Below are 22,033 nucleotides of genomic sequence, written 5' to 3'. Positions count from 1 at the left end.
AGCTGCGACGGCTGGCTGCATGGAGGGAGGAGGAGAGGCTGCGAGGTGGCGGCTAGGGTTAGGATGGCACGGGAACTGAGGCAGGGAAGAGGGGCTGCCAAAAATAATGACATGGGGGCCTATATATAGACAAAGGGGGGGGCTAGGTTACCCGAAATCGCGTTCCGGATCCAACCGCGGGGTCGGATTCGAACGATTCCGCATGCGGGAACGGGTAGGCGGCCGTGTAGAGGGGATATCCGGAGACGAGAGGGAGAACGGGCGGCGCGACAACGATTTTTAAAACACCGACAGACGTCCGACGGTAGACCGAATACGGTGCCGCTACGGTCGACCGTTCGGGTACCAGACGGTCTCCGATCGCGACGAAATTCGACAGGCGGCCTAGCTATAACTAATCACAACCGCATGCCAAGCTTCATCTCGAACAGAGAAAATTTAACGCACACTTTAAAAACAGGGTTTGACGATGCCGCGGGCGCGTGCATCTGCGGTCGGGCTCAGAACGGTCAACGACGAGAACCGGCAACTAACAACGGATGCAACGTTTGAAAACTGGCGGCAACGGAGATGCGGATGCAATGCAGATGATGCGGGTGATGCGATGATGATGCGACAAAAGAAAATAGACACACGACGAAAACGGAAAGAAGGGGGAATCTTCTGAATGTCGGCATCGGGCTGTCACAACTCTCCTACACTACAAGAGCATCTCGCCCCAAGATCCAAGAATGAAAGGGGGAGAGGCCGAGAAAGAACGAGAGGTAAAAACTTAGTCACTTCTTTGACAAACGAGTGAAAATAACGATCCTTGAAGGTTGCAAAGCGATGAGGAATGAAATGAGAAAGAAGCAAGAATTCACGGAAAATTTCGGCAGCACTTCGGTAGGAAAATGGGACAAAAAATTCGATAAGGTGGTAGAATTAGACAAAATTCACAACAAACAAGTACATAGAACAAGGGAACACCATGATCTTGATAGAACAACATAATAGACCCAAAGAGCAACATCACAATGCCTCCGGAAGAAGAGAATATGAACTCGCTCATACGGAAGAAGAGAATGAAGAAGGAATGACAACTACTAACTCGAATGAACTAGGCAATCATCCTTGCAAGAAGAATTGGACGGAGTTGTTGGACAAACAACAACGAAAAGAACAAGATAGTAGTGGGCTTATGGAAATCATCACAACATTTATGAGGTGACAAGCAACCACTAAAAGAAAACAATGAATGATTGGGAGAAACAAGATATGAACAATTCCTTACACCAAGAGGATACATTGAGAACTTGGATTAATGACAAGCACCATGATAGCAACAATCCATACGAAAAGCTTTAGGTGAAATCCAAACCAAGATAGCTCAACGAAGAACTCATGGGTTGAAAATATCTCATGATCATAGAATTGGTGGGTTTAATTATCTCATTCCTGAAAAAACATCTCTTCGAGACTCCTACATTAACAAGAATGCTATAATACCACCTCAAAGGAAAAGGAAGAACAAATGCACTTGGAAATGTAAGAGAAGAAAAACTTGAGGATCTCCAATAAGATTTTTGAAGAACACTTGAGAATGGATTGAAACCTTGATGAACCACCAAGAAGGACCTCCGTATACAAATGAAGGATGCAAAGATATCAAGGAAGAAAAGAATATGATTATGACATCACCAAGATTTAGATGAAGCTTCACAAAGAGATACTGATAGACTTGGAACTTCAGAAAAGAAAGATAAGCACTTGAGAAAAGAATTGATATCATGAGCCACTCCAGAAGAAGAATTGAAATCTCTTGGAAGAAGGAAGGACAAGAATAAGAATTAAGTTATGCTTATCCTTCATAAAGTTTAATTGATGACAAGCAGCGGATTTAGCATACCACTTATTCTTCTTGAAATAATCTTGAAGAGACAGAGAGATAAGCACCACTTGAAGTAAAATTAAGGAAGCACCGGTAAGAATTCACAATTGAATGGGAAAAGCAAGAATTAATGGAGATACATGAGAATGAAGAGATCATGATCCACCTAACAAAAAACTTGAACAAGGCACCAGATAATCGAGAGTCGAACGAAGAGACAATAATTGAGAAGAATTGAGGAGGAAAGTTGAAAGCTGAGAATGAAGAAGTCTTCTGAAATGATGGCCTTCGGAGGGACGAGAAATAAAAACAACTCAGAAATGCACCGAATAGCAAGAAAAGGGATTACTCATGATTGACAACAAATGAGAGGATACACGAAGCTGAGATGACAGTCTTCACAACAATGGAACAAGACTGAGAGAAACACTCCTTCGAATTTGCAAGCTGAGAATGATGACGAGGAACAACACCACGAATAACTGAGACACTCCGGAATAAAGAAGAATGCAAGGTTGAGCCAAATATGAGAACTAACTCAAATTGATTTTGAAGAAGGAATAAGACTGATGAAATTCATACTTACGTCATAGTTGAAAGAATTATAGATCTCCGAGAAAGAATTAAAAGAGCTATAACAGATCCTGGGAAAAACCTGTGGGTTATGGGACCACTCAAAGAAACCACCGTTGAAAGGATTGAAAGAAAGATTGAATGCACCGGTACAAATGAAAACTAGATGAGGTTGAGAACCTCGAAATACTTAAGGCATTGAAAACAAGTAACTACAGTAATATCTTTAACACTCTGGATAGAAAGAGAGAGGAATTGATAACAAGATAGGCTGAAAGAATTTCCAACGTTGGAAAGAATTAACAAGGATGAAAAGGACATGATGAATACGGACAACTGAATAAAATTCACCGGAAAAAGATAACCAGATTGAAGGAATGATGCAGTAGAACTCCTGAGAATCTTCACAATGAATCACCGGTTACGAAAGAAAGAAGAGATAGCGGAAGCATCACTGAAATGAAATGCAGTTGGATGAAATCCAATCACTGAAGAAAAAAGGCGGGAGGGTGGGGAAAAACAAAGACAACTTGGGCTAGATGAGATGAACTCCGGAATAAAATGAGAGAATGCTCTTGGAAAATTGGAGACGATTGAATTAACTTAAGGAGAAGCACACCGGTTGAAAAGAATTAACATGACGACTCCGGTTGACAAGAATTGACATGACAATTGCACGAACAAAAGAATTTGCATTCTCACATAAAAACTATGAGAACACCTCTTGGAAAGATATGAAATCACCACTTGACATCGAAGCAACTCGAATTACCATATTCCAACAAAACAAGGATTGATGCTTATGTAACAAGCCAGAACAAACTCATGAGAAAGATTTCGTCCGATATTTTCCTAGACAGGAATCCACTAGATGTCGAACCCCAACCTAACATCATGCATTTGTTGGAAGATTATCCTATAAGCAACTACTTGAATTCCCACCTATGAATTCCCGAAATTTCTGGTCATGCAATCTGGTACACGGATACAAGGAGTAATAACACACAACTCCTATACTAACCCGTCACCTGTATCACATCCGTCAACACACGACCAGAATCTCGGACCTTCATCTACAACAGACCCTCGTGATCACAACGATACAAAGTATGGTAGTACTCCCGAACAATCTGCACCAGTACTGGGGACGTCGGGGTCATCTCGCCACTACTAGTATTGAAGCAATTACGCACATCCTTCATTCTGAGATACTAAGAAATCTGAATGATAACGATGTGCTCAAGAATCCCCTGGAGCAAAACCCCCTGAAACTTAAAGCAGATAGGAGGCACCAAGACAGAACTCCGTCACATCGGCATCATATGGATCTCAAAAATATCCGCGTGATCCTAAAAAAAATTTGAGTGAGAAGAGGAGTAGAATTAAATTATTACGTCAAGATTCCTCACCAGAGCATAGAAGAGGAGAAAAAAGAATCCTACTCTCCGATATATAACTAGACTCAAAGCATTTTTTTCACTAGACTCGACTCGGCCAAGTTCGATCAATCAAGGGGGCTCCTAGGTCGGTACTGCTCTGATACCAACTTGTCACGCCCAAGATGCGACCCTATCCTTAATTTGGCACGAAGGCCTCATCAGGGATAGAAGCGCATCTCGTCGTGTCGCAAGAATGGATATCGTTACAAGTACATGTACTGAAAAGATGAGATATAAATAGAATTAGCTTAAACTCGCCACAAGCTACATCAGAGTCACATCAGTACATTACATAAACATCAAGAGTAAGAGCAGGGTCCGACTATGGACGAAAACAAACTACAAAAGAAGAACGACGTCCATCCTTGCTATCCCAGGCTGCCGGCCTGGAACCCATCCAAGATCGATGAAGAAGAAGAAGAAGAAGAAGAAGCAACTCCAAATGAACAATCGATGCGCTCGCGTCAAGTAACTTTTACCTGTACCTGCAACTGGTGTTGTAGTAATCTGTGAGCCACAGGGGACTCAGCAATCTCATTTCCAAAGGTATCAAGACTAGCAAACCTTATTGGGTGAGGCATGGTTAAGTGGTGAGGTTGCAGCAGCGGCTAAGCATATATTTGGTGGCTAACTTACGAGTATAAGAAATAAGAGGGGGAAGATCTACGCATAACGGACGTGACTACTGATGATCAAATGAATGATCCTGAACACCTACCTACGTCAGACATAACCCCACCGTGTCCTCGATCGGAGTAAGAACTCACAAAAGAGACAGTCACGGTTACACACACATTTGGCATAATTTAATTAAGTTAACTTCAAGTTATCTAGAACCAGTGTTAAACAAAGTTTCCACGTTGCCACATAACCGCGGGCACGGCTTTCTGAAAGATTTAACCCTGCAGGGGTGCTCCAACTAGTCCATCACAAATTACCACAAGCCGCATAGAAATCCTCGATCACGAAGCTCGCGATCTCGTCGGATTGCCTATTGGAAAACCTCAACTCTGACATTACCCAAAGCATCACCGGAATCCCGATGCACAAGATATCTCGTCAAAGGTAAAACTAATCCAGCAAGGCCGCCCGACGTGTCGACGAACCCGATAGGAGCCGCGTATCTCGTTCTCAGAACACGACGGATGGAAAAGCCTACAGGTGCCAAACCTCGAGTTGCCCCGTGGTGGCCCCGTAGTCTGTCCTTTTGGGACAAACACCATCAGCACTGCCCCCCCCTGTTTATGTAAAATTACTCCTCGGGTAGCGCTAACTCCCTACGCATTTCAATTTATCAAAATTATTATGTTGGCAAATGTAGAACCAAAGTTGGGCCTTGCCAGACCATCTTTAATCTAAAACGAATTATCAAGGGGGTCCCCATAACAACCCCGATCGTGTTAGGAGCGCTCAATTATGGAACATAACACCGGTAGCCGAAACTAAGGGGGCGAAGGTGGAACAAAACACGAGGCTAGAAAGCTCGAGTCTTCCACCTTTTACCAAGTATATGGGTGCATTAAATTAAATAGCATTTAAATATGGTCATATGACAAGGAACCCATGTTACCACATGGAAGCAACTGCACCTGCAACTAGCAACGCTATCAACAGGGTTAAGCAAGCAGTAACATAGCCAATCAGTGTTTGCTAGGTTGAACAGGTTGAAGGTTTTCATGGCATTGTTGAGAGGCTGATATTTAACATGTGGTAGGCAAGGAGACATAATCGATAGAAGCGATAAAACTAGCATGGCAATGATAGTAATGGTATCTGGGGAAATGGTCATCTTGCCTGAGATCCCGCTTGGAAGAAGAATGACTCCGTGAAGCAGACGAACCGACGTAGTCGAATGGGGCCTCAAATCCGACACGCTTGCGGAACTCTATCGAGACGGGGAAAACCCGAAGCAAGCATCAACACACGATTTTCACCACACGATGCACAACACATATGATGCATGGGCAAGCTGAATGCAAACAAGTCACGGCATGACAATTCACACAATCAAACACTACACATTAAGTGAAGTTCAATATGCAACGAGTTACATATTGACGAAACTCCATGTTTATTTATTTAGTTCTATCCCGATTAGATACACGGCAATATTAAATGTGGTTAAACATGGCAAGAGGTGAAGCGCAATTAAACTATCTATCTAGGCATTTTAAATGAGGTCGGAAATGACATATAGCACCTCCGAGACGAGCTCACAAGTTAATTTACAATTCTGTCCAGATCTGAACTACCACATTTAATTGGTTGTTAAAAAGAAAAACAAATAGGTTCACGTGATTCTATGCGTCATTTCAAGCAATCTACACGTAAAGAACATCTCCAACCGAGCTACGGATCAAAAGATACAAGCACCGCAAGATATGATGGCATGAATGCAATATGTGTGCAGAGGCGGTCACGAGCACTTCAAAACATACAACCAGCAAGATAAAATGAAACTACACGATATTCTAAGCAAGTTTCATGTAGGACACGATCAAATCAGAGCTACGGTTCAACAACTACGAGCAAAACAAGAAATCACTACAATCTGCCAAAATCAGCCACATAGCATTTTCTACGCGCCACAACTACGAGCTACTCAACTCAAATTTAATCAACCAAGGCATGACACGAAGGAGGCCAAGAAGCACTACTACAAACAACTAACAACAACTATCATGGCAGAAAAGAACACTAGGAAAAGAAGACACAACATGACATCCCACACACTATTTCAGACTTAGTGAAAATTACACCTCATGAAAGTGCAGTTTTCTATCTGAAGCCATATTGACAGCAGCAAAACGTATAGCTATAGGACTCTAAATGACATGAAAATTCACAGCATGCTAGAGAAACACAAGGGCTACAACTTACTCCATTGGACCAACCTCAAAAGAGCTACAGATCTAAAGATAGAAGCAAAACAAAACAGCAACAAAATATAACAGATTTCAGACTTAGAAATATTTCAGCTCCTCCAAATCAGCACTATTTCTAGCAACTTGAGGATAATCAAACCACACCTAAACATGCATTTCTATTGCAACCAAAAATACCAGGGGCTAGTCTAAACACCCAAGAACAACTCCCTAGTTGACAACTTAATCAAACGAAGCACGTAATAAATCCTACGAATTAAAAAAAGGGCATCATCGCAAAATATCGCGCGAACTAATTTACTCGAAAGCTAAAACTAATCGCACAGAAAAATCCATATGTGGGATTGCACCACAAAAATAATGCATACGAAAATGCGAGAAAATAACCTATATACGGGAAAATAAACTAGCGCAATTCCCTACACGCAAAAATACAAATGACTGCTCTACAATACATGAAAAAATGATTCCTAAAACATGGACATTTATACTACGGCATTCGGGCTATCCGAACACGCGCGGAAAAGATAATACGGACTATATTCTATTTGGACAGCACACTAATCTATGTATTTGACACGTTAAACTACGTCAAATAAACATGCAAGTTGCACCAACGTATTCTACGCGCAAAACTACGCGAAAACCATAGTTAAAACGTTCCGATCCGATGCACTGTTTAGAAACTACACGCGTTTTAAAATCTAGAAATTTTTCCAATAATAAGTAATTCGAAAACAAAAAAAATAAAACCTATTGGGCCGAAACTACACAGAGCATCAGCGCAACATACTAACAAGTGCCTAGGGCGCGAAATAAAGAGGCTCGGGGGGGGGGGGGGTTCTCACCTTGGGATGCCTAGAGCTGGCAGGCCGACTGGAGGAGGCAGGCCCACGCGGGGGCGAGGGGAGCTGCTGGCGCTAGTGGGCCGCAGCGCTGGGGAAGGCCCACGCGCGCAAGGCCGGCCCATCTAGCAAGCGGGGCGCTGGGGCGGCTCCCTCGTTCGGTCTTCTCCCGTGCCCGATGGCAAGGGGCCTGGCGGCGCCGGCGCAAGCAGCGAAGGCGGCGACGAGCATGGAAGGTGGCGGACATGGACTGCGGGCAGAGCACGGCGGTGGGGCCTGGAGCGGTGGATCTGGCCGGATCCGTTCGCCGGCGGGGCGAGGCAGCATGGCACGGCTGCAGGGAGACGGCCGGCGGGGAAACTCCGGCCGGGGCGAAGCAACACCGCGACGGCCGAGGGACTCCGAGGGGGAGGCGTGGAGAGGAAAGGGGCGCCGGTGAGCGGCGGGCCGGTGGCCGAAGGGAGGCGGCGGAGCGGTCCGGATCCCGGCGGCTGGCACCGACGAGCTGCCCGGGGGCTCCTCCCCTCGAGCGCGACCCAGGGTGGAACGGGTGGCGGCTGCGGTTGCCTGGCCCGGATCGGGCCCGGGAGTGCTGGATCTGGGCCCACACGGGCTGCGGCGGCTGGCTGCATGGAGGGAGGAGGAGAGGCTGCGAGGTGGCGGCTAGGGTTAGGATGACACAGGAACCGAGGCACGGAAGAGGGGCTGCCTAAAATAATGACATGGGGGCCTATATATAGACAAAGGGGGGGGGCTAGGTTACCCGAAATCGCATTCCGGATCCAACCGCGGGGTCGGATTCGAACAACTCCGCACTCGGGAACGTGTACGCGGCCGTGTAGAGGGGATATCCGGAGACGAGAGGGAGAACGGGCGGCGCGGCAACGATTTTTAAAACACCAACAGACGTCCGACGGTAGACCGAATACGGTGCCGCTACGGTCGACCGTTCGGGTACAAGACGGTCTCCGATTGCGACGAAATTCGACAGGCGGCCTAGCTATAACTAATCACGACCGCATGCCAAGCTTCATCTCGAACAGAGAAACTTTAACGCACACTTTAAAAATAGGGTTTGACGATGCCGCGGGCGCGTGCGTCTGCGGTCGGGCTCAGAACGGTCAACGACGAGAACCGGCAACTAACAACGGATGCAACGTTGGAAAACTGGCGGCAACGAAGGTGCGGATGCAATGCAGATGATGCGCGTGATGCGATGATGATGCGACAAAAGAAAATAGACACACGACGAAAATGGAAAGATGGGGAAATCTTCTGAATGTCGGCATCGGGCTGTCACATAGGGATACCGACGACCGAATCTCACGCGAGTTCTATACCGATAGACAAAGGGAATTGTATGCAGGATTGATTGAATCCTTGACATCATGGTTCATACGGTGAGATCATCGTGGAACATTTGGGAGCCACCATAGGTATCCAGACCCAGCTGATGGTTATTGGCCGGAGAGGTGTCTCAGTCATGTTTGCATGCCTCCCGAACCCGTAGGGTCTATACACTTAAGGTTCAATGACGCTAGGGTTATAGGGAATTGTTATACAAGGTTACTGAAGGTTGTTCGGAGTCCCGGATGATATCCCGGACATCACGAGGAGCTCCGGAATGGTCCAGAGGTAAAGATTGATATATAGGATGGATGGGTTTGGACGCCTGAAATGTTTCGGGCACCACCGACGATGTGCCGGGACCACCGGGAGGGGCCACCAGCCCCGGGAGGTTACATGGGCCAAGTGTGGGAGGGAACCAGCCCCAGGTGGGCTGGTGCGCCCCCACACTAAGCCCAAGGTGCACCAGAGAGGAAAGAAGGGGGAACCCTAGGCGTTGGTGGGCCTAAGGCCCACCTAGGGGTGCGCCAACCCATCTCCTCCCCTGGCCGCCGCCCTACACCTCCTATCTAGGGCTGCCACACCCTTTGGGGGTGGGAACCCTAAAGGGTGAGCCCCCTCCCCTTCCCCCTATATATAGTGAGGCTTTTGGCTGTTTTGAGAACACGCAATTCTTTCTCTTTCGGCGCAGCCCTGCTTCTCCTCTCCCTCCTCTCCCACGGTGCTTGACGAAGCCCTGTCGGGAGACCTCGTAGCTCCACCGCCACCACGCCGTCGTGCTATCGGAGCTCTTCCCTACCTCTTCCTCCTCGTTGCTGGTTTAAGGTGCGGGAGACGTCACCGGGATGCACGTGTGTTGAACAGGAGGTGCCGTGGTTCGGCACTAGATCGAAATCACACCGCGATCTGAATCACAGCGAGTACGACTCCATCAACCGCGTTCTAGCAACGCTTCCGCTTAGCGATCTTCAAAGGTACGAAGATGCTCTCACCCCTCTCTCGTTGATGGTTTCTCCATAGGAATATCCATGTATGGCGTAGGAAAATTTTGAATTTTTGCTATGTTACCCATCAAGAATATGCATGGGTAGGAGAGGTTGATTTGGTGGAAAGCAATTTGGGGAGGCTAGAGATCAAGTTTCAAATGATTGGATTGGAATATCTTGGTCTCAAGACATGAGTAGGTGCTTCTCTCTCAAAAAATGGATCTGGAAATGAAGTGTGTGTCCTGAGTGCTTCTCCCACGAATGAGAGGTGGGTGAAGGGGTATATATAGGCAGCAACCAAAATCCAACCGTTACAGACAAAAGAGCAAACTCGGTGACACCGAAGTTGGAAACTTGGTGGTACTGACTAGCACTAAAGGTGTGAACTTTTGAATCTCGGTGCGACCGATATACACACCTCTGTGTCACCGAAAAGGTGACTAACCGTCAGATGGCCATACTTGGTGGCCCCGATACTCAAACTCGGAAATTCCGATTTTGTGTATCTTGGCAATACAATGTTGGTCACACTAAACTCGGTAGCACTAATGTGGAAATGTTGGTGACACCGAATTTGTGAATGTGGAATTTGACAGAGTGGACATGTGGGAAAAATGACTCAGTGGTTTGGTGGCTAACTTTGAGCGTTTGAGCAATCATTTCATTTTACTACCTCACCCCCTTTTAATAGTATTGGCTTTCCTATGGACCCAAAAGTGATTCCTGACAAATATAAAATGAAGAGACTTCTAGCTTGAAGCTTGAACCAATATTATTACTTTCTTGCATCAAGGGGTACCTCAACATAAACCTTAAGCCATAACATCTTTTTGACTTTTCTGAAATATACTTGGAAAACACATTAGTCCAATGATGCATATGTTGTGATCAATTAGCAAAACCACCCTAGGGAGCAATTGTGCTTTCAATCTCCCCCTTTTTTGGTAATTGTTGACAATATGTAGATCAAAGTTTCGACAAAAGATAATCAATGATTAGCATCGACGCTTTGAGAGTTATGTGAAAAGCAAGAGTTCCCCCTAAATTTGTGCATTATTTAAAATTTGCGTTTGAATGAAAATGCACAATCAATTAGGATCATGGGTTACTCTTCCATGTAACATACATCTTGGTGGTGCCTAAAAATAATAGCGATGCACATGACACCAACAAGATAAGTGAGTGATCATCACAAGGATAGCTAAGAGATGATATCATAGCATCACACAGGATAAAGTTTATGATCAATCACACAGATAGGATAAAGTCATCCAAAAACCAAAGCTTTTAAAACTAAATGAGAGAAAATAAATTTAAAATCTCTTTCTATCACACGAAGTGATCTATACATTTCTCCCCCTTTGGCAACAAGTTACCAAAAAGTTCAAAAGTATAGAACTAATCGTCTCTCTAGGCAGCTGATGATGGAGTCGGTAGAACAGCGTCTGCGAACGCTTCTGCTGAATGTCCTGGAGCTGGAGGAGTTGATACTGAAGGAGCTTGAGCTGGAGCTGGTGTTGAAGGTGCTGAAGCTTGTGCTGAAGATGTCTGGCTTGTCTCCTGAGCAGGAACAACAACTCACTGAGGCTTGGTGTTGAACCTAGTGGTAGTGGGAGGGGGCGACTCATCCTCGTCATCATCATCATCTTCATCTTCATCCTCTCAGTGCGGAATCTCCACACAGTCAACTTCATGTTGAAGTTGTGTGACAATGGTGGTCAACTTAGTTACCTTCACATCCATGTTGTGGAATTTTGTCTCCACAACTCTCTCAAGACACTTCTGATTTTGCATGATCTCTTGGATGTTCTTCTCCATGCCTTGGACAGTGCTCACTAGAAATGCCATTTTCTCAGCTTGAGTTCTGAGCTGAGGAACTGGAGGTGGCCTGTTTCTAGCTGCTTCAGCCTCTGCTGTCTCTGCTGCCATTCTTCTTGTAGCTGAGTTGGGATCATTGTCATCCTTCACAACCTCATTATCTTCAAATTCTGGCTAAAGAGGTAGATGGGGACGATCAAGTAGATATGCATGCTTTCCTAGCTTGGCATTGATGAGCATCTGAATGTAAGGTGCATATCCACAGGATCTCTTCTGATCCGCAGCAGTTCTCCGGATAGTCTCAAGTATCAAATCCATCACTTTGAATCTAGTATGGGTGTCTAGCAGGTGCACTAGGTTGATAGAATATCCTCTGATCATCTTCTCATCACCTAACTTAGGCATGAGGGTGTATCGCAGTATAGTGTTTGTCGTAGGAATGCCAGCTTGAAGAAAGTACACTGAACCAAACTTGTGACTGGCCAAGTACTGATGTGGAATGGTCTTGTACATACTAGCCATGGAGTTGTGATTCTGCTTAGCTTCTGCATACACGTCTACATCTAATTCTTCCTGCTTGGGGGCACCAGTGATAGTAGCCCATTCAGCAATTGTGGCTTCATACTTGTGATCATAAGTCATCCAGACTAAAGAGTCATCATAGAAGTGAACAGTTGCATAGAATTGCATGATCAGCTTGTCATTCCATGGGGTTATCTCTTTTCCAACAAATTCTTCTTTGTCAACTAGCCTAAAGTTCTCTTGAACATGTGGAAAGCAATTCTCATTTTCCTTGATATATGTCAGGTCGACATACCTCATATCACTGACAGCAGGACTCTTGTCATACAAGACAGTCTCAAAAAAATCTTGTTGTTCCTTGGTGCGAAACCTTGGATCAACAGCAGTTCTTCTTCTGATAGCATATGGATCATTAGCTCTCCACTTTCTTAGTCCGGCATCCTTCTTCTTCTTCATATCTTCTGCTATAGGATGAGCAACATTGTGGAGTGGAAGGGTTGGTCTGAGCTTCCTGAGAATTGGAGCATTCTCATCTTCTTCCTCCTCTGCAGCATGGGCACTGGATGCAGGGCCTTTCCCTTACCAGCTACAGGTATATATTGGTGGTCTTCGTGGAAGCTACAACCTTCTTTGCTTTAGCAGCAGGCTTAGGAGAAGACTTCATTGCATCATCCATCAACTTCTTCTTCTTGGGAGGAACTCGGATCTCCTCAGGAGCTTCTTCCTCAGCATCTTCTGGATCTTCAAACATTGAAGTCTTTCTGCCAACAAGATGAACAATTTTCTTCCTAGGCCTCTTCACACCAGCCTTCTTGGCACGTGCATCCTTGGAAAGTGCTTTGTCCTTCTTGGCATATTCAGGTGCTCTTAGATGAGCAACACTAGCAGATATCTTCCTAACAACTTTCCTTGGAGGAGCCTTAGGAGGAGCTCAATTTTCTTCTCGCAAATAGTATGAGTCCTCTTCATCAAAAACTAGCTTCTTTCTTTGCCTGGTGGCTGCCTTGGGCAAGCCATGGGAACTGGGAGAACTTGGGTCAGAAGCAGATTTCTCTGGACTAGTGCCTGAGCCCATCCCAACACTCTGCTCTCTGAAGTCATTCTGACTATCATCTGAACCTGACATACTGACAGAGACGATCAACAGCAAATAGCAGAACCTGTTGGGGATATTACCTATGGGTAACCCGCCCTTAATGGGCTGGGTCACCAAAGGGGCGACTCACCTTTAATTATGCGTTCTATGGCCTAGGAGTTGTAGGGCGGTTCAAAGAGATCGTGCGGATGATGGAACGTCAAGGACGCTCCTGATCGTGGGGAACACGGCGACTTAGAGATAAGGAAAGCTACCAAGAGTAGGATGACAGGACTTTGTAAACCCTAGGGCCTCGACATGTATATAAAGGCGAGTCCCAGGGAAAGGTCAGGCGAGTTAGAGAGAATCAAGAGCTAGGTCAGGCGAGTTACGCCCTCCTTGTAATAGAAACCACCATTAATCCACACAAAGCAAGACGTAGGATTTTACCTCCTCACGAGGGGCCGAACCTGGGTAAATCTGAGTCTCGCTTTCGCTCGCCCCCTTTGAGTCGCCACCAAGGTGCGATAGCTCCATCTCTAAGTCCTTTCACGAGGACAGCTGCTGTGACAAAACCATGATAGTTGGCGCCCACCGTGGGGCCTGCGCACGATGGATTGAGTTCTCGAAGGGAGCTCTATCATGGTTAGAAAGCTATGCGGTCGGCATCATGACTAAAAGCCGCCGCGGGAAGTACTACATCGACAACTCGCTATGGGAATCGGAGGCCGATTCCGTCGAATATGGCTACCGAGTCCCCTTCGACAAGATCAAAATCTTCATTGGCATGATCGGGACGCCTGTTCCTGAGACAGACACCTCCACCGACATCGTCGAGCCGGCCAGGTACATCCTTCCCGTTACACGGCAGAACAAGAGTCGCCAGGTTTTCGTCGGTTTTACGCTGGGAGGCGATGCGCAAGACAAAGAGGCGGGCCAGGAGATCACCCCAGTCAATTCCGATGGCGAGTCATCCATGGGAGAGACGGAGTCGATCCACCCTCTTGAGGAAGGACAGCTTGGGGGGCTGTCGTTGGCAATGGACCCCGAAGTCCTCGAGAGGTCTCGCCGGCAAATCGCCATCTACATGGCGGGGCCAGCCCAGCCTCATCAGAATCCGACTGGCAACAACGAGACCGGGGGAACATCCAAACCTTATGGCAACCACGATTACATCTGAAAATGAGGAGTCGGTCAATGCCGAGCTAACCAAACTGCGGGAGGCGATGGCCAAGTCACAACGCGACATGGAAGGAGAAGCCGCCAGGATCGAGACACAACGAGTTGCGGCCGCCGCAGAGACCAAGCAGCTGAACACCGAAGGCTGGCGGCTCGAGATACAGCAGCGCGCGTCTGACGCCATCCATCAAAGGAGGCACAATGGCCGCGTCCCGGCCGACCTACACCCAACTCGCCTTTTTGACACTCCGCGCACCCCCGGGGCGGGTCCTGATCGGCCTTTACAAACCGCCCCGAGGGGAGGAACGGTTCCACCGCCCAATCCACCGCCGGCTCACCCATGGACGCCCATGTGACTCAATTCCAGATGTCGCAGGGTAACTTCTCAAATCCCGTCGACAATGTGCTGGCAGCGGCCCTCCACCTGGAGTCCCTTCCGAGTTATGGAAACACCCCGGCCGAGATAGAAGCTAGGAACGCTATCGAGATGCTAAAAACGGCCGTGGTTCAGCACGCGCAGTATTCCCATAGCCTTGATTGGCTCCACTCCATGCCTTAGGCGAGTCAGACCAGAAGTCGCCATGAGGATTTCCCCGCAGTAACCAACGGGCCGCGGCGGCTCCCCCAACACGATCAGCTCGGGATGCCCGACACACGAGCCCATGATATTGTGGATGCAGGGCGAGCCGCGCGACACATGGAGCCAACGGCCGTGGCGGGTCAGGCCTACCCGGCTTACTGTAACACCCTGAATTTTCAAAACTTTTCTTTTCAAAATATTTTTGAAAAGCACTTGCAATTTGGTGGATTTTCAAGTTCTCAAAGCAAGTTGGATTAAGAAATCTTTGAATTCTTGTCTCCAACAACCCAAAACCATTTGCTTCATGCTAAAACCCTTCTGAGATTTATTTACAATATTTTAGGTTTTCTAAATAGTTCATTTTCCTATTTTGGGAATTATGGCAACACTATGGGTTGTAAAGCAACCCCTAGCTTGGATGAGCTTTAACTCCCAAAATTTTTATTACATCTTCTCATTGCCATATGATTTCAAAATATGCAAAAATATTCCTTTGCCCAATGGAGAATTTTGGCCAGAGTAATCATTTTCTTTCTGACCAGAACTTCCCCTTTGTGAAGCAACCCCTTGATTCCTATCTTGGAAAATTCCAAATAAATTCCTGTAGTTACTAGAGATCATATATAGTTCCAATATGTAAAAACATCCCATGGTCCAATACAAATTTTGAGCAAAACAACTCTGCTAAGTTTATGTTAACAGTGAACTCTTGTGAAGCAAGTGCTAGCTAGGAGTGTACATTGGAGCTGCAAATTTTTGGGCATGTGTGCACCACCAAATGACGCTTTCCCACCAAAGGACACTGGTAGCAAAGCTTGCAATTGAGTGCTAGGAGCTCATTTGTGTTCTGGACTAGAAAGGTGGTTTACAAAGGAACTATATTCTTTTGATTTTCAAAACTTGCCACAATTTGCCAGTTTAGAGTCTTTTGTATACTGAATCCACCAGACAAGATCTCTTGCTCCAATCCTTATCCATTTGAGCTCCAGAACCAACCGAACCTTGCTGAAAGAAATTGTTTTTATGCTCCAAGTCAATGGTGATGTTGTGTGATCAAGCCAGCCATGGGGAGTGACTAATCAAGGGTCTGTCGACGCTAGAGACAAGGTGGCCAGGCTTGTGTGGCACCAGGGCGGCCACAACCATGGTGACCATGGCACTGGCATGCCATAGAGCTCACTCTGCGCAGCTCCAGTGACAGCCGAGCCGTCCCGAGTTGTCACACCCTGCCCCCTCCTTGTCCTGAGCATGGATGAGCCCCCTGGCAGACGCGTGGCACCCCTCGAAGGTGTTGGGCCGCCGTAGAGCGCCGCCACTGCTCCCGGCCAAGCTCCGGCACAGGGCCGAGTTGTCGCCTCCGGCCACTGTGCCCGTCCGCAAGCCATTTATGGCCAGGGCCCATCCCATCGCGTCCCTGCCCTCCTCGGTCACCTCCATGCACTCCGCGACGGCCAGCTCAGCTCCCCGGCGACCGTGCCCGCCTATCCTTGCCGCTTCGGGAGAAATCGGTCGAGCTCATCGCCGGACTATTTAAGGAGGTGCCCGACCTCTCCGAGCTCTCCATCCTCCTCCTGCTCATCCAGATCGAGCTCCCGAAGAGCGAGCCAAGGCCCGGAGGCCCTCTGGCCTTAGAGCATTACCGGAGTTCTGCCGCCGCCACCTCACCGTCGACAGCCTTCTCCCTAGCCCGCAGAGCAAAATTGATTCCTCCAGTAGGTTCAGTGAGTCCTTCTGGTGCTCCTCGACCTCTCGCCCGAGCCCATTTCCCCCTGGAACGCCGTCTCCGACGATCTCCCAAAGCTGCCGCCGCCGAAGAAGAAGGGGGCGAAGCCGTTTGTCCACCTCTAGCTGAGCTGCTGGTACATGCGAGATCGCCATGGACTGCCCATTCCATCCCGCTCATTCCTTGGCATCGCCGCTATCTCTATCACCGGCGACTATCGCCGGTTGGCCGCCTCGCCTCTGTCTCCCTCCTCTCCCTTCTGTTTAAATCGGGAAGGCCCCACCTGCCAGGGGCTGTGGCATGCGGCCGAAGCGTTAAGTGGAGGCACCCCTCCACTTTACATCTTCGACGTGGCCCTCCCCCAGGTTTTCTTTTATTTTATTATTTCAGTTTTTAACAAAAACTTTGACTATTTATATCTTTTTATCTACAGGTCCAAATCAATTGATTGTTTTTGCATTGGATTTGTATTGGAATTCTTTACAATCTGGTAAATTTTGGAATTTTTCCCACACTCATAGAATTTCTGGTTAATAAAAAGGTATTTAATGCTTTTCCTTTTCTTTTGCTATTTCAAATACATTTTTAGAAGGAAACTTTGAAGACCAGGAGTGTTTGAACAACCCCACTGATCAAGGCAAGCCATCATATCCATGTGATGTAGTTTTGCATAGCATAGCTCACATCCTCATGCATTAAAATTACTTAACTTGCTAAGAAATAATGATTTAATAAATGATCATATAGAGACATATGTTTATGATTATGAGTTACTATGGTTGCGATGATATGGTGGATGATCATGAGTCACCTAACCAGGAATAACCGTACAACCACCTCTTGCCGGTATGGGAAGGATGTGACTTGGGCTGTCCGCATGATCTCTCACCGTTATGCCCCAAAGAGGGAGGGTTATGCACGCATGACACCTTGGCCCGGTGGGCGGTGATAACTCTGTGAGCCCAGTTAAGTTGAGTTGGGCCCATCCCCGTTTGGGACAGTTTGTTTGGCCACGACAGTGGCAGGTGTCATGAGGACATAGGTGTCATGAGGACACAGGGCCACCCAGGGCAGGACTCCGGAAGAGAGTGGTTGCCGGGGATATGATGAGAGAGTCACGGGTTAGGAAAGTTGCATGGGAGCAATGCTGGTCCACCCGAATGGGATCATGAGATCAGTGCTCTAGAGTGTGGGTAAAGTGTGCAACCTCTGCAGAGTGTCAAACCTATTCGAATAGCCAAGTCCACGGTATTGGACAGCCCTACCAGACCTCAGTAGATGGTCACCCATGTGGATGTTAGTAATGATGGAAGAACTCTCCAGTTAAGTAGAGATGCTTCATGCGCATTCCGATGGTTGTGAGACAACCCCAGACATGAGTAAGTGGTTGTTATAAAGTCAAGTGGTACTAATTATAATTTGTTGCCATGCTATTGTTTGCTACATTGCTTGGTCATTATGAGCTTGCGAGTACATTCAAAGTACTCACCTGGCGTATCATGACAGATGCAGGAGAAGCCGAGGACGGAGGTCCTGATGATGCGTCCTAGGAAGTGTCCATAGTAGTGTCCCTGTGTATGGAGTTGCCGCTATATTCCGCTATGCCGTAGAAGTACTTAGTAGATTCGAGGCCCCGCTATGTCTCATAAATAATGTAGATATTGTGCTACACCAAGGGTGCCTTTGGCCTCGCTATCATTGTAAGATATGCTATTGTAACATTATGCTATCAATAAAGTCAGTTCTGTTCTGTGCCAAGATGTTGAGTGTTTCCAGAAGACATGATCTCTGGGTTGGAAGCACTCGTAATCCAATTCATGGAACCGGGGTGCCACACTTACATACCATCGCCGCGCGCACCCCTGGACGGCGGGGGCAAACACATTGGAGTATCATGCCTCGCGTCGGCTTTACACAACAAGCGCATGCCAAAGGACTTCAAAGGGCCCAGGAAGGTTCCCAACTACTCGCCGGATCTCGAGTCCGGGTCATGGATCGAGAGCTATGAACTCGCAATGGATATGCACTACAAGAAATAAGGTCAATTATGACTCCCTATATTGGTCATTGATTCGTCATTGTTGTTGTTTATTGACCTTTTTTGACCAAATTTACAAGGTCAACAGTTGGCCGTCAAGAATGAACAAACTTGACCTTTCTAAAAATTTGGTCAGAGATCTCTATTGACCAAAATTTTGGTTTGGTCATTCCCTATTTGTGTGAGCCACGTAGGATCTGACGTGGCTGTGCTGACATGGCATTGCTAGTGACCAAATGAAATCATCATAAATTTCACAGCCGAATTCAATAATCTAGTCCACATGGGCCTCCACTAATACTATTTTATTATTAAAAATGTATAAATTGTTTAGGCTGATGCATTATTTTACCAAAAGCATGTATATCTCAGGATAGACCAATTAAAAAACAAATACACAAGAATAAATTATTGCAAATTAGTTGTATATATTTCATTTCAGTAACACATCACATGAATTACAATACATTATTCATCGACTCCTCTACACATAAAGGTTCAAGGCCCAACAAGTGCACAACATAACATCAATGATAAACGAAGCTTCTTGTTCCCTTCTCCCGTCATGTCCTCTACTTCTTTTGGGTGCTTCAGATCATCCTGGTAATTCAAATAATCAAACATAAGAAAGCATACAACTTCTAGTAATGAAGGTACAGATAAAATACATGTGAATCTTTTTTTATTCTAATCTTTACGTCTCTGAATAATTGTCTATTCTGCTTCTAATCACCATGATGTAAAAAATGCATGCAAAGTGTGCGTGCACCTGGTACAGAATATTATAATGTAGCATATATTTTTACATTTACTGCACAAGAAAGAAGGCATACGGAGATACGGTATGAAATATACATGAAGGCCAAATACCATAGAAACAATTACATATTCTTTCCCTGATACTCTGAGAGCATAAGCTATTCGGCTCAGAAAAGAACAATGAAAGTAGGCAGTGGCGGAGCCAGCGCCTGACCACCCCGGGCACTTGCCCAGGCTCGATGGCTGTGAGACAGCTTACATACATGATAAACAGTGGGCAGATTCTACCGTGCGTCTTGGTTTACCTGGGCAACATCCATGCACGTATGATTCTCAAACAAAAGGTTCATGCATGTATGTGATAAACAATGGGCTACTTAATTAGGCCTACTATAAGCATCTGACCAATACTCAACCTCCTCTATTTTTAAATATAAGATCTTTTAAAGATTTTACTACAGAGTACGTATGAAACAAAATAAATAAATAAATATTTTAAAATATATCTATATACATCCTTATATAGACTGTTCCTACATAACTAGTTCTTCCAAAATAACTAGTTCCTACATTTCAATCTGCAAAGTCAAAGATGCATTATTACACGGAGTAACCGATCATATATACTGCTCTCTGGTACGAAGATTAAACAAGACATGGCAAGCTTGCAAACTACCTTCAGCGTTACTGTTAAAGGAGTTCCACCTCATTCGATCTGCAAATTTATCTCCTTGTCAACGCTCTCATCAAGCAAGGACTCCATAGTTTACAACCTGTAAATAGTTAAGAACATCGTTGAATAAGAAATTAATGTGGTATGTCAAATTAAAATAACATGGAAAATGCATCAGTGAAAAGAAATATAGTGAACAACAAGATGCCAAGTTTATACAACATGACGATTCTAACACTAGGAGTATTTTAAAAATACTCCAGCAAGGAATAATGCATAAATTTGGAGTATGGAGTAAATGACAGTACTTCAGAAAATATGGAGTAATGCATAAATTTGTACTCTAGCAAGTTTACTGCATACTCAAGATAAATTCAGTTTACTCTTAAATGACAGTAACTCGGTTTATTGTTAAATGACAATACTCCAGAAAGGAGTGATTCAGTACTTTGATTACCTTGGACTAACACTGATCATGCAAACATCAACACCCATTGTTGAAAACAACAATCCAATTATTTGTCCTTTTCCATCGGTAAGCAAGTACAGGCCCTGAACCCAGTTACACTTGGGGTTATCTAGCTGATGGATAAGTTGATCAGCCTCACATTTCACTTTCTTCCTCCTTTGCTATGGACTTGGGTAATCTAGCAGATTTCTATGCATTCTTGGTTGGTGCGAAAAATAACTAACCCAACAATGTCTCATGTGGCTCTAGATTAGCAGTATGTCTGTCAAAATGTTGGTCAAGATGGCATGATTTTGCGAAAGGAAGTTGGCACATATATCATGTGAATCACTACAGAAGGAAGTTAATTTTTTCTTAGAAAACATAGAAGAAAGTGAGAAGCGGGACGAACAGATAAACTGCATTTGATAGGGATGACAGTAAATTCAGTTAACTATTGTGTCAAAATTCAGTTAACTGACTTTTAGACTGAAATTTTAAACTTGCTTGCAATAAGCAGTACACTTTATATTCAGAGCAGGATACAAAACTGATTTTTTAGCAAAATAACTAAATCTGTTGAGAAAGATTCAGTTTGACAAAATTTTACACTAAATTTTTATCGTTGAGATGATTGCATAGTGGTTGTCAGAGATATCTCTTGCTGCAAAATCCTGCTCTAAGTTTGAAAAAAATTCAGCTGCAATTTCAAAACAATAAATAGATGAGCAAGTAATTCACTTTCTGCAGACAGAAGATCTTGTGGCGTCGGGCATGGAGGGTCGACCGAAGAGAGCAAGACGGCTTAGTTGCGCCCCTCGTCCTGCTGCTACCGTCCTTCCCGTCCAGATCGCCGTGCTGCTCCAGGACATTACCTCTGTTGTACTTCTCCTTTGACCTTGCAAGGGGGAGCCTTTAGCTTGCTGCCGCCGGCGGGTTCACAGGTTGTCGCAGCAGCTGCGGTTCCCGTCGTCTCCGGTTGGTGGTGGTCCAGATAATAATTACGGGACAGAGGTAGTAGTTAGGTTACGCACCTGAGTACAAATAACATGAAATAATTTTCAGAGAACCAGCACACAAAATTACCAAAACTGATGGCCTGTGGTAAGCAAACCATATGAAAATACAAAGGTGGGACACTACCTTCTACATAACATACTTAAGACACATTGTCAATACTCCCTTTTTTATTTTACTTGTAACTGGCCTCCGGTTACAACGCTTCAAAACACTTCCGAACAAGTGTGTGGGTATTGCAATGTTTCCACTATAT

The 22,033-nt window shown here is 45.7% G+C and overlaps 1 long non-coding RNA gene across 1 annotated transcript; it reads right to left on the bottom strand.

The window, feature by feature from the left end:
* Nucleotides 1-19,265: 19,265 nt before the first annotated feature.
* LOC123446607 lies at nt 19,266-20,401 on the bottom strand. Its single transcript, XR_006631410.1, has 2 exons — nt 20,316-20,401; nt 19,266-19,480 (listed from the first exon to the last, which is right to left on the bottom strand). It is a non-coding gene; the product is annotated as an uncharacterized LOC123446607 (long non-coding RNA).
* Nucleotides 20,402-22,033: the final 1,632 nt, after the last annotated feature.

This window comes from Hordeum vulgare, chromosome 4H (assembly GCF_904849725.1).
Source record: "Hordeum vulgare subsp. vulgare chromosome 4H, MorexV3_pseudomolecules_assembly, whole genome shotgun sequence".
Lineage (NCBI taxonomy): Eukaryota > Viridiplantae > Streptophyta > Magnoliopsida > Poales > Poaceae > Hordeum > Hordeum vulgare.
The sequence above is the reverse complement of the archived record's forward strand: the minus strand, read 5'-3'. Positions and strand labels throughout refer to the sequence as shown.